Source organism: Moschus berezovskii, chromosome 18, assembly GCF_049115385.1.
Source record: "Moschus berezovskii isolate FMDL1 chromosome 18, NW_MosBer_1.0, whole genome shotgun sequence".
Taxonomy (NCBI): domain Eukaryota; kingdom Metazoa; phylum Chordata; class Mammalia; order Artiodactyla; family Moschidae; genus Moschus; species Moschus berezovskii.
In genome coordinates this window covers 39,579,292-39,593,256 of record NC_142477.1, presented here as the reverse complement: position 1 = coordinate 39,593,256, position 13,965 = coordinate 39,579,292, and the positions used below count along the sequence as shown (strand labels likewise).

At 38.9% G+C, this 13,965-nt stretch overlaps 1 protein-coding gene across 3 annotated transcripts in view; it reads right to left on the bottom strand.

Moving 5' to 3' along the window:
* The window catches only part of NIPBL (NIPBL cohesin loading factor), a 206,489-nt gene extending 195,865 nt beyond the window's left edge, over nucleotides 1-10,624 (bottom strand). For all 3 annotated transcript variants that reach the window (XM_055422164.2, XM_088827650.1, XM_055422165.2), the window contains exon 1: nucleotides 10,285-10,624. The gene's annotated coding sequence lies outside the window, so the exon portion shown is untranslated. The remainder of the gene's footprint in view (nucleotides 1-10,284) is intronic.
* Between the last annotated feature and the right edge of the window lie 3,341 nt (nucleotides 10,625-13,965).

Here is a 13,965-nt window from a genome sequence, read left to right as displayed (position 1 = left end):
TCCTTTGCTCCTACATTCTCATTTTCTATTCAATTCAGACTTTGCTCCGGAACACATAAACATACAATATTTAAATGAATGTACAAATCTATGAAATATAGTGCTCTAAAAGTAAGAAAAAAACTATTCTACTTGATACACTGGGCTCTAAAGAGGTCCTAGATTTTAGATATGGGGGTACAGAAGACGTTCACATTTAAGCTATAAAACATGAATGTTACTGAAAATGATACCTTAATTTTAAATATCAGAGCCCAAACATATGAGCAAAGAGTATCCCACACTAAATACATATTTTGCAATTACCTCTAAATCTTTCTTAAAATGCTGTTATTTCACCCAACTAGCTGTATGCACATGCCCACTCTCAGAATCAAATAGTAAAGGAGGGATGGATTCAAGTGATATTCAGGGAGGTGTTATGAATGTCAACAACTCATTTGGAGATACACTAAAGAAGGATCAAGTATTATCACTAAGTTTCTAGTTTAGGCAACTTGAGTTAATGATGGGAACATTAACCTACTTCACATGGTTCTAAGAATAGTTTTTCTTTTGAGTGGGAGGGGTAAGGGTAGGGAAGAACTGACACATGAGTTCAGATTTCTATACTACTTCTGAATTTATAATACGTATGGGACATCAGGAGGTGCCTAGTAAGACAGCTGGATCTGTCTCAGAAGAGAATTCTATTCTACAGATAGATTTGTGAGTTATAAGCATGTAAAAAATTTAAATAAATAGATTAAATCAATAGGAAGAGAGAACAGAATGAAGGTTGAAGAGCCACCTTGGGGACACCAACATTTAAGGAGTGGGCAGAGATGGAAGAGTTAGCAAAAAGATCTCCAAAGAGAGAATGATATCCCTGAACCCAAGAGAGAACGCTGTTTCAAAAAGTGAGGAGGAACAAAACAGGTGGTCAAATAAAATGACCCTTCTTTTCTCATTATCTGCTCCAACTTCCAGTAAATAGCACTACTTTAAGCATTAGAAGAGAAGCAATGACTGGTTCTTCACTATAACCTATGCTCTATTTTCAAATAACAAACATGAAACCAACAAAATGTAAACTGAATCTCTGGTTGTAAACTCACCACTGTTTCAGTTGCTATGTGCTGTATGTTCAAAATAAATGAAGTTACCTGTTTTAATTATGATGAAAAAGAGGCCAATGTCTATTTTACCTACTTGGTAGAGCATCTAACCTAACAGAATTAACTAGTAGAAATAAATGCCACTCAACAGTAATGTAAATCACAACATTTCTGGTGTTGAGGAATGAAAATGTGAAAGTGTTAGTCACTCAGTTGTGTCCGTGACCCCGTGAACTGTATAGCCCGCCAGGTTCCTGTGTCCATGGAATTCTCCAGGCAAGAATACTGGAGTAGGTAGCCATCTGCTTCTCTGGAGGATCTTCCTGACATACGGATTGAACCTAGGTCTCCTGCACTGCAGGCAGATTCTATACCATCTGAGGGGTAAATATGGGAAAGTAAGATTGTGTCCAATAACAAAGCAGCTGCAAGATCTGAGACAAATATCTAAAACTGTTCGAAGTATTTTTTAACAAGGTAGTACCAAAGTTGTAGAGTATATTAAATTCAATTTCAAAACTCAGATACCAACAAACTATTAATACATGCAACAACATGGATGGATCTCAAAAGCTTTAAGCTAAGAGAAAGAAACCAGACACAGAAGCCTACATATGTATGATTCCGCTCAGGTGACAGTCTAGAGAATACATAACTATAGGAACAGGAATTTAGATCTGGCTGTCAGGAATTAGACTAGGGTGAGATATTGATCACAAAAGGATATAAGGGAACTGCTAGAGGTGATGAAAATATTATGTCTCTACTAAAGGTAGTAGTTACAATATAATGTTTCTCAAAACTCAAACTGTACAGCAGCAATAGTGAATTTTACTGTGTAAATTATACCTGAATAAGCCTAACTGAGACAAAGGATGAGATGGTTAGATACCATCACTGACTCAATGGACATGAATTTGAGCAAATTCCAGGAGATAGTAGAGGGCAGAGGCCGCAAACAGTTGGACACAACTTGGCAAGTGAACAAGTCTTACTTAAAAAAATTCAGTCACCATATCACTATTTCATTTAAATAGCATTTTTAATGCTCTGCTCTAATTACAGTTGACTTATCTAAATTGCTATTAGATATAACATTTAAATTAGCAAAGAACACAAAAACTACAATAAATAAATCTTAAGCTTGAAACAAGGTATTTAGATACTTTCCCTCTTACAATAAATTGCAGTTATCTTACTTGCAATTCTGCTACCCAGGGGAGCAAAACAAAAGCCCTTTCCTATGTTTTACAATCCTAACAGCCAAAAAAAGAAATTTTAGGGTCTTCCTTTATATATGTTTCATATGGATTGATTGGGATGTATGTAAACACTATCATACAGTTTAATTCTAATTTATCGCTTCAACAAAAATGTAATGAATACCTACAACACAGGACAAGCACTGTGATGGTGTTACAGACATAAAGATGGAAATAACAGTCTCCTTGGTTGCATAGAGCTGATGGTTTAGTATGACTGAAGACACAGGAACAAATTATTTTATCAAGAGACATAAGTAATAAACTGACAAATGCTATTAAATTAAATGACCAAGGAAACTTTCACAAAAAGTTTGCTTTCTCCTTAAAAAAAAATTTCTGGTCACTGAGCTGATGTTTTGAGAAGTACCATATCTCCTGAATGAAGTAAGAATGCTAACACAAATATACCTCTTCCAGTTAGTATCAAAATGCTTTTTCACCAGCAATATTCTGAACTTATGAAGATCTCAGAATCTGAGGCCTTTTAAACTGCTCTAGGTTTCATAAACATTAACAATACCAACTATATTCACCAAGCTATATAAAAATTTGCTTAGGAGGAGACACAGATTAGACAGACACTGACAGAAAGAGGACGAGATTACACAGAGGAGAAAGAGAACATTAATAGAGTTAAATAAAAAGCATATGTCATGTATGTCTCACAGGATAACCTGAAGTTAACTTGAAGTAGGTTATGGCATAAATGTTGGATTTACAATCCTTTTTTCAAAGGGAAAAAATGGTAAAAGTAGCATTTAGGCCATTACATTTCAACTTTCCACCTTAAGAATTTTCTAAGACATAGGCAGAACCCTAGGAAAAAACATCATGTTATGTGTATCAATTTTTTTTTTAAGAATAGTATTTTTTTTTAAATTGAGTTAGGCCCATTATATACCCATGTAAAATTTCAATTTTATCATTAAACTAAATTACATATAGACTACACTCAGATCACCAATTTCTTTAGACAGAAACTGGCAACCCATAATCTTATCACACAAAGAAAACTAAAAGTAGATTTTAAATTCCTGAAAGGGTTAAAATAGATAAGCAACAAGGTATATGAGCTAGCACAGGGAATTATACCCAGGAATTATAACTTATAATAACTCACAATGAAATATAATCTGCAAAAATACTGAAAATCAATATGCTATGTACATAAAATTAACGTAATATTGTAAATCAACTATTCAATTAAAAAAATAAAACATAACAAATATAGGGGAAAACTAAGCAAAACAAAAAACAAAAGAAAAAAATAAAATCTTGAAAGAGTTGCCAAATAGCAGTGTTGAGAAAACTCAGTGATGTATTTCTTTACTACAATTAATTTCAAGGACATGTTAGTTAATTAAAAAATTAAATATATCATTATAAAATTGGTGTTTTTAGAGTAAACTCTAGTTTGAGTTTTAATAATTCCATTAGTGTTTCAAGCACTGTCAGTTTTTGAGGTATCTAGAACCAATGATTATTTAAAAAAAACAGTAGTCATAAAGTACATATGCATTTCACTGGCACAAGACTAAAGAACTGAGAAGTACAGATGACCCAAATAAGCTCATTCTAACAAAAAGGAATCCAGTATTTCAAAGTTATGTCAATGCTTCCGAATTTCTCAGGAGAGGTAAAAGTATACCAAGGTACTTTAACAAATAATTTAATGTTACTAATTCCATGTTTTTGCATCCTGAAAAAGTTTTTCCTTTCTGCCAAAAGGTAAATACATACAAAAAAATTGTTTTAAGAGTTTGGTGTATTATGCTAAATGATATGCTATGCATATGTAAGATGGTAAAAAAAAAAACCTACATCAATTATGTTAAAAATTTAACGTATTCTTGAGAACACTTTCTAATGCTTAATGTTTTGATAAGAAATAATTCAAGAATCACAACAATATTGTGAAAATAAATACTGTGGCTTTTACACATTTTCAAAAAGTATAGCATGCATTATATTTAAACATCAATATTCTATTTAAATACATATTTATACATGGAAACATCTTGCATATTTTATATGGTATGTTTTAAAAACTGTATCAAGTAATGAATCAGCTATAACTGACCAAAAAATTTTAGAATTCCTCTTTTCTAATTATCTTCAGGATCTCTTTATAAGCTACACAAGAAAAACAAGTTTCACTATTTTATAATCAAGCCTACCTTTTTTACCAAGAAATAACAGACAAAAAGTATTATAAACCTTGAAAAAGGCAGCGAGGTAGAATGGAATGAATAGATGTTTTAGAATCAAGACACATCTGATTGGGATCCTATCTTTAATACCTGTTAGATTTGCCACCTTGGACAAATTATTAAACATGATGAGCTTCAACTTCCTTGTTTGTAAAATGAGAACATCATCACTAACCTCACTGGATACTTGGGAGGTTCAAATCATGATAAGCAGTGTAGTGGTTAAGGTTAATGGGTAAAGCATCAACTTTAGAGTCCTTTCTCCACTTTCTGCCACCTGTTAGCTGTGTGACCTTAGTCACTTAATCATTCTGTACCTCAGTTTTCTCAAATATCTTAGGGTAATAAATATAACCAAACTCATACTGTACCTTAAAGAATTGAGAAAATCCATATAAAGTGCCTGGCACTTTATAGTCTTTGGCACATGGGATTCATGCAATAATATATATGACAAACATAAGGTACTGACACAGTGCCTGAAATCAAAAAGATCTTAAATCTTAGCTTTCCTAAACGAAGTTCTAAAATACTTTTTTTACTATCTCTAAAACTCAAATTCACCCCTGAAGATAAATCTTTGCCATTAAAGCTGAGAAAACAACTACTTCAAAGTCTATAAAGTTATTTACTAAAGGAATCCTCCAAAAACTGTATGTAATGACGACAGCTCTGGAGAGTGCACAACTTCCTGAGTTGAGAACTTCGAAAGGACCCACGCTGTTTGGCGACACAAATCCTGGAATTTGTTAAAAGTACGAATCATACTTATTTATAGATTCATATACTGTGATACAACTGACCATATATATTTCTATGAATAAACGCACTCTACAGCTCAATTTTCTCTTTCTAAAAAGATGCTTTGACAATTTCAAGTCAATATAAAAAACTTAAAAGTAACAAATTCAGACTTATTAACAAACTCAAAATGAAAATATAAGGCGGTAAAGATTTGCTGATTTCAAAATTATTGAAATTACTATTAATGTATATAGCATATACAGTTTGAATTTTATTTTAGTTCTTTGCCTACAGTACATAATTTCCTTGACTACATGACTTTTAAGTATTGAATTAACTGAGGAACTAAAGGATAATATTAAGAATTTACTAAAACTAGAAATGTGGAATCCTAAATCCTTAAGAAACAATATAAATCAGACCACTTAGAGTAATTATAAGACAACAGACAATTTTCTGACATTTCTAGCCTCAGTTTCTTCATCTGTAAATTGTGGGTGATATCTGTTTCTATTTCATGAGCTTGTTAGAAGAATTACAGTGGGGTCACCCATATGTAACACAATTCCTGGCAAATAATAAGCCCTCAAAATCTTATCTAGTGGGCAATCCTGTATCAACAAATGATCTCTCCTAGTAAATCACTTTGGGAATAGAAAGGAACCTGCCTTAAAACATAATACAATCTGACAAAACTCAATTCATTAAAATTGACTCCAGATTTGACGCTTAAAATTGATTTTAAATCAACTAGAAACGCTAATATTCCACCCTAGTCATTAAAAGACTGAATAAAAATAGAACTTTAAGGAGTCATTATTCACTACAAATATAGCCAATTCACTTACACTCCTAAAGAGAGACATATGTAAATAAACTCAACCACTCAAACAGCAAACATATATATACAAAGTGAAGATATCTAACATAAGAGTACTATTTTCATACCAGGAAAACACAACCAAAAGACAGGTATCATATCTCTCTATGGAGATGAGAAAAGCACCTTGGACTCAGATAATCAGAAAAAAAAAAATCACAGATGGTATCAGTGTCAGCACTGAGCAATACCTAGCTTCATGACCAAAGCTCACACATTACTTAAAGCAACATAATCTAATAAGAAACTATTAAGAGTCAGAGAATACCCTAATCTCCCACTGAGTCACTAAGTGAATCTAAACAAATCACGTGGCCTCTGAGTTTTTTCATCAAAAAGTTGAAATCACACTGGTCATTCATCTTGCAGGGGAATGAGAATATTTATGAATGAACTCAGGTCACCTTGAAAAAAGAACCAATTTAACAATACAAAGAATAATTACTGACAACTGCTAAAAATAGAAAAAGAACTTCCTTCAAAGAGTATACTTTTAAATGATTTTTAAAAGCTATATAAGACCATACATTACCACCAAAGCCAACTTAGTATCTCAGGATATTAAAATAAACATGTCAACTAACCAGTTAGTTACTAGTTCCTAGTCAGTAATTTCCTATTCATTTTATAGCAAATAAACATGATAAACAGAACTGAAGTTACACATGTATGAAAAGAATTTTTATTTAATTCAGTCTTCTCAATCACTTTATATAATAACTGAAATCTTACATCATCTTAAAAATTTCAGAATTACTTACAAAGTATGCTTTTCCTAATAAGCAACGGAGTGGGGAAATTTAAATGAAACTGTGTAAAACTCAAACTCTTTAGTTTTTATCTACTTTTTATTATTAATGTTTACATCTTATTTTGGGAGAGTAAAAATACTTCCATAGAGCATACCAAAATATAACACAGATGTGTTCAAACGTTTAGACAGCAGTTTGACGGTGAACTGGTCACCAAAAAATTAAATATGAAATTAATTAAGGAAGTCTTAGAAAATACTTAAGTTAGGTAGCCTGGCTCCAAAGAAAGAAAACTTCACATCTGAATTGGTACAGCTTTGTTCATATTATTTTTGAGATTCAATAATGATTATGCAGAAAACCAAAACTAAGTTTACTACCATACTGAAAACTCTCACTTTTCATCCCCAAAGAGAATCTGAAATTTCTTCAAATACAAGTCTTTTCTTCTTAAAGGTGGACAGTATTATAATGGTCCCTAGAACAGGTTCAAAAAGCTTTCGAACAACTACAGTAAACAAATTTGTTGAATGGCTTTCAAAAGGAAACATCGGATACACTCATCTCAAAACACTAGAAATAATTATTTACTATTCAACTTTAATTTGATTTACTAGACTTTCATGATATACTTCAAAACTATTTTTTTTTAAGTAATTATTGTAAGTTACTAGTAACTTTGCAGACTCAAAAGAAACAATAAACCATACTGCTGAAATTTCCTCTAGGTATATCATAAAATATTTACCCAAATAATACAACTACCACTGTAAGATCTGTGGAATACTTTGAGCTGTTTCCTTCCGCTGAATTTAAAGAAAAGAAAAAGAAATACAAGATTAGCCCTGGTGAGTATTCCAACCAATACAGGAGAGTACAGCAGACTATTCATAATCTCTAGGGAAACAAATTAATCTTTCCAACTAAGTTATCAAGAATGTAAAGTTCAAGTTTAGGTTTTACTAAAGTTTCGCAATATCTTCTCCTTTAAAAATAACCTATTTAACTGGTTTGGACCAAACAAAGTATTTTCAACCTACTTAAAAGAAGTACTTATGCTATCATACAACCTGTGCTACTTACGGATTACCAAATATGTAGAATTAGGAAAATAAGGTCTAATAAGAACTAATTCACTATAATGCCAAAGTCACAATAAAAAAATCAATCACATAGATATATGACATACTGATTCAAACATGTGTAAGAAAGCTCCCTTTATAACTATAAAACGCTAAAGATAACTTTCTCCTGTTGATGAAAACTAAGCAAGCAACTCCACTTTCCACTACCTTTAATAGAAGGATGTTAGGATGTTCATCACTTGACATATATCTCAGTATTTTATTTAAATAAAGTTGTAAAGACAATCAAAGGTTCTTATCAGGGCCTTTTTCAACATTAATATTGAAGCCCTTACCCCACCCCCACACCCTCAAATCCTCCGCTTAAGAAATGAACTATTCCTACCTTCGGTATTCTCCTCTCCCCCCTACAAACCCTTGCCCAGTTCCTATTCGCGTGCCCCCCACCCAGGGTAGGCCTGAGGCCCTGTAGCAAACAGTGTCTAACAGGAGCAGGCAGCACAAAGACAGGAATGGGAGATTAGTGGAGGGAGGGAGGCCGGGATTGGGGCTCAGCAGGAGCTTCAGGCTTTTTAAAATTCAAACTGCTCCCTGACCAATACAAATCACGGACACGCTACTGACTACTACACGGATTTATAGCATTAAAAACATGCCTAGTACGTGACAGCTATATTAACTTCACTCTTTCTAACATTTATCCATACATTGGCAGGAAATGTGGAACAATTTACTTTAAGCAGAAGGCTAAACTCAAAAATCACCTTCAGAAAAGTTACTTATTCTACGATGACATAATAATTTAATGAGATGCAAAAAATTTGAACCAACGTAACACTCACTAATAAAACAAGGGACTTTGTTGATCAGTGTTGCTTCACTTTAACCAATGAAAGTTTTCCTTCAGTGAACATGAGACAAAGTATCAAAACAGTCTAACCCAGGGACAATTATTTTTCTATGCAACTTGTATGGCTGAGGACTTTTAAATTGGCTTTTCCCTTATACCAACCTACATTACCAACGCCTCCACAAACAAGCTCCAAGCACTTAACTTACTTGTGAGCTAGAATTTAAGATAAAATTGATCTTTTTCTCCAGCATTTACAGATACATTTGACCTATTAAAATGACACCTCTCTCATTACACAGTCAAACATCATGGGCACAAACAGCCAATGACAATCCTGGGACTTCAAGAAGATCTGCCCTGACATGAAAGGATGGCACCTTCCACATTTTTTTTTTAACCTCCCAGGGATTTTAAGCATAACTTCATTTCTGTCCTTTTAAAGAAAATTGAATGTACTTGTATCTCACCGCAATTCTCAGAACATTTTAAAACCCTTTTAAGCTTCTACACGTTTAGATCAGGAAGTACCTGAGTGTTTCACGTACAATCATTTAAAACTGTCCTTATATAACGCACACAAATATAAAGTGGCAGGGTAACCCTGTCAAGTACTTTATACTTAGCTCTGAATAAAAAGTCCATGTGCAACACACTGTCAGTCAACAACATAAAAGCGCTTTGCGTGGGTGGAGGGGTCATAAGCAGTGTCTACTACACTATGGTTTTCTGTATTAAATATTCATGTGGACGATTTAATTCTCCTTAAAAAGAAAATGAGTCTTTATTAACTTTCCAGCGTCCAAACAAGTTTTACACAGGAAAAGAATTACCACTGGGTCCGTGTCTGAGTATTTACATTTGTCTCACTAACTGAAACTACTTCCTCCCTTCATGGGGTCACAGGGGGAAGAAGGGGGGTTGTTTGTTTCACTGGGACGTTCCCCACTCCCGGACCAGGAAAGTTGTAAATATGGGGACGGTCAGGGCACATTTGCTGTTAGTTGTATTGTTTCCGCCTCCTCACTAGCTACAGCTCTTCTCCCGGGCGAGGCCTGTCACCGACCAGCAGTAGCTCCGCTCAGCCCGGAGCTCTCCTAATCCCCGAGCTCAAGTAGATTCCGCTGGCCCGCGGCCTGCACTCTCCGCCGGGCCTACGCCTCCCCGACCGCCCGGCAGGAGCCCAGTCCCCGCCACCGGAGCCGGCCGGGAGAGGGTACACAAAACCACCGCCACCCAGGGCGGCTGCCACCAGAGAGGAGCGAACTCTAGACTCGCCCGTGGAGGAGACCTGGGGCCGCTAAGGAAACGGCGGGGAGGGGAGCGAGGAGGAGAGACGCTGAGGACCTGGCGCCGCCGCCGCCGCCGCCGCCGCCGCCGAAATAAAGAGCAGGAATTTACCTGGGCGAATCGGCGTCTGAATCCAAGGGGAGGCCGAGGCCGCTGTGGCGAGAGACTATAATCCGGGCCGGGAGGGGGGGTGGCTACGGCTCCTCTTCCGTCTCCTCAGTGCGGGGAACATGTAGAGCCGGGGGGAGACCAGCCGAGAAGACAAATCGCTGCTTCTTCTTCCTCCTCCTCCTCCTTCTCCCACATAGAAACACTCGCAAACACCCGACCAGGGGCCCGAGCTACCGGGGGGGCATCGCCGCCGGCCCGGGAACCAATCCTCCAGTCGGCGGGGGCGTCCCTCCCTGCGGCTTGGTGGTGTCGGGTGAGTCGGTACCGACGGAGGGAGGGGGGGGAGGGCGGGGGGGAAGGAGCCCTGTGTGTGTCTCTCTCTCGTTCCGTCTCTCCCTCTCAGAACAAAATGCCGACCGGAAGTGCAGCTGCAGGAATGACTCCCTCCGCCGGCGCCAAACACTAACAACCACCCCCTCTTCCCCACTCCACTTCCGCCACCGCCGCGCCGCCGCCGCCACTTGGGCTCGCGTCTTCGGCCGCGCCGCACTGAGCGGCCCGCGCCGCCCGGCTCCGCAGCGCACCCGGGGCCCGCAGGCGGCCGGCGGCGAGGCGGCGGGGGGCCTCTCCTCCGCGCCCTTCTCGTCGGGGCGGCTGTGGACGTTGCCTGTTAGTGGCGATCCTGCGCAGCGGAGCGGCGTTTTCGCTGCGGCACGGGCGGGCCGGGTCTTCCCGGTCTTTTATTTTCCTGGAGGCCGACCGGAGCGGGGGCCCGAGCCTCGGTGGTGGTCGAGTGCGTGGGGGGCGCTCAGGCCCGGACCGGCTCGCAGGCCACGCACGCCGCCCCAGCTGCTCGTCATTAGCTTTCGGGAGCCGAGCTCGGGGCGGCCACGTAGAGGACGCCCGCGATCCGACGGCGGCCGAGCATTTTTTTAAATGGTGTCCCTGCAGCCAGGTGGATGGATGTATCGTATTGTACACTCTTCTTTTTGAGAGGCCGGACTTTACGCCCGTCTCTGCATTATTTCTGCGGAGTAAGGACGCAACCCTTGGAGGAGGCGAAGATTCTCAGCTGGATTGAATTGGAATCGTGTTTGTAATGCATTTATTTCTGGAAATATGTGGTCTTTTCTGGGCTCGCGTTTTGTTGGCGGTGGTTTTGGCTCTTGCCTAGCAGTCGGGATAAAGGCCTGTAGGCGACGCTGTTCGAGCGAGGAGCCGGCCCGCGGTGGGCCCGGAGCGCGCCCCATTCTAGGTGTGGGTGGAGCCGAGCGCGCGGGGAGAGCCGGCGGACTGCGGGCCGGGGGCCGGCCGATCTCAGACATCGTTTTCCTCTTTACGCTCGAAACAGAGGTCCTGACCAAGGCTGGAGTACAGATGCGAGTCTGTGTACAGTACCGAGCCTTCTATGGTCTCTTACTGAAACACCTGAAATAACTCTATCGTACAGTTCACTATTAAGTTTACTTCTGTAAATTTAGAGGGTGCTGTTCTTCTGGTAAAAGTGCCTAGGTAAGCGAATTTTATTCAAATGGGACGAAATTTGTGTTATATTATCGTGAGTTTACTTAAGTTGTATGTGAACTGTATTTGTCTGTGTACCAGTACGCCGAAAGGTAAACAGGCAAATCTGCCCGCGGGCCATTCCTTTCGACTCAGAGATCGCTACAAGGACTAAATCAGATCTTACACGTCTCTCGAGCCGGCATTTGCGTAGCCGGGAGTAAAAGCCGAAGCCTTGACCACGGCCTGAAGGCGGTGCGCGCGGTGGGGCGCGGGGAGCCGCCTCGGTCGCGGAGCCAGCAGGGTGTCTGCTCCGCCTTCTGCCAGGCTCCTTCCCCAAGTGCCACAGAGTTTCCCTCTTACTTTCAGGGTTTTGCTCGTTGTCTCCTCCGGGCTCTGTGGCCTGTCTTTTAAACTGGACGTTCCCGATTCCGTCCTCAGTTTTATCCTGCAGGCATTCTACTTATCATGCTTGTTTAATCTCATCTGTTTGTACCGATAGAATAATGTAAGCTCCAGGAGGGCGAGGTCCTCCCACCACCCTCCCGCCCCAAACTGGTGTTTTGTGTAGAAAATACTGGCTGACACACAGTATTTGCTTAATAGCTGGTTAATGAATGAACGACGATTATAAGGGCCTTGACCTCACCCCACACATACACCAGTTTCTGAACTCTGTTCCTTACGTGTATATAACTTACATGCTACAGAGAACTTTTATGAAAGGTGTGTGAAAACAAAAGAAAACCTGGGGGAAAAGTGCAAGTTTATTACAAAGTTCTAGGAAACGGCACTACTTCTAGACTTTGAAAGCCCCCTACAAGCACCAGAAGCCCACAAACTAGTGATAGTTACATGTTTTTAGATAAAGGGGCTTACTCGAGGACAGTACATTATGTGATCCATTGGATTATGTGAGTACATTCATATTGCTTTCCTCTCTTCCTGAATCAAACTGCATTCTTCATCCATTCTGTACTCTTTCTTGAAAAATCATGCTATTTTTACTAAGTTAAAATATGTGAAAATTTGGTTGGCTTAGCCCAAATCCAGCACTGCTGTAGAAATTCATTCAGCAAGTACATATCGGGCACAAAATACATGCCGCCCGGCACAATGATTCAAAAGGTGCTGTGTTTCTGAGGCTTAAAGGACCACATATGGCTACTTTGGTTACTACTCAATTATGCTGTCAAGCAAAGCAAACGCTGGTTAGATTTATTTTTACAGTTTCATTTTGAAGAAAAGGTTCAATGAAAGCTGAGGTCAGGCTTAGTTTGGATATTTTAATTCACCTTTTAGTTTGCTGTTCATTTATTTACTTTACTATGGTAAGCACCAGGTATACCAATAAGTTAACTGATAAATTGATTTTTGAAAACTGAAACAAATTTAGAATTTTTACCTACTAGTGGTTGGATGAACAAGACTTTTAAATTAAAATATATGCTATAAGCCTTTGGGAATCATTTCATATATGGAAATTTTGGACAAGAAAAGACAATCTTGATAAGTATTTCATAACCATTAATACAATTAATTAGACATGTCTAGTAAATCCCACAGTTTGTTCATTATTAAGCACAGATTTAAGTAATATAAAGATGGTTCAGAATGTGTTTTTCATTCCTTTTCAGAGTACTAATATTTCAGTTTTCTTCTGTTTTGTTCCGTCGCTCAGTCGCGTCCGACTCTTTGCGACCCCGTGGACTGTAGCCTACCAGGCTTCTCCGTCCATGGGATTCTCCAGGCAGGAATACTGGAGTGGGTTACCATTTCCTTCTCCAGGGGATCTTCCCGACCCAGGGATTAAACCTGGATCTCCAGCATTGGAGGCAGACGCTTTAACCTCTGAGCCACCAAGCCCTCGGTTTTCTTAGAGAAGCAAAATTACCTTCTTATATACTTCCTTAAATGTTACTGTTAAGCTGAAAAATTTGCATGTTCAGGTAATGAAATTCTTGGCATTGTTGTAGCATTTAATTTAAAATTTTAGGTATTTTTAGTTTCTTCCCTCACTACTTAATAGAAACTTACTAGGTGCTATAATTCGGAGAAGGAAATGGCAACCCACTCCAGTACTCTTGCCTGGAGAATCCCAGGGACAGGGGAGCCTGGTGGGCTTCCGTCTATGGGGTCACACAGAGTCGGACACGACTGAAGTGACTTAGCAGCAGC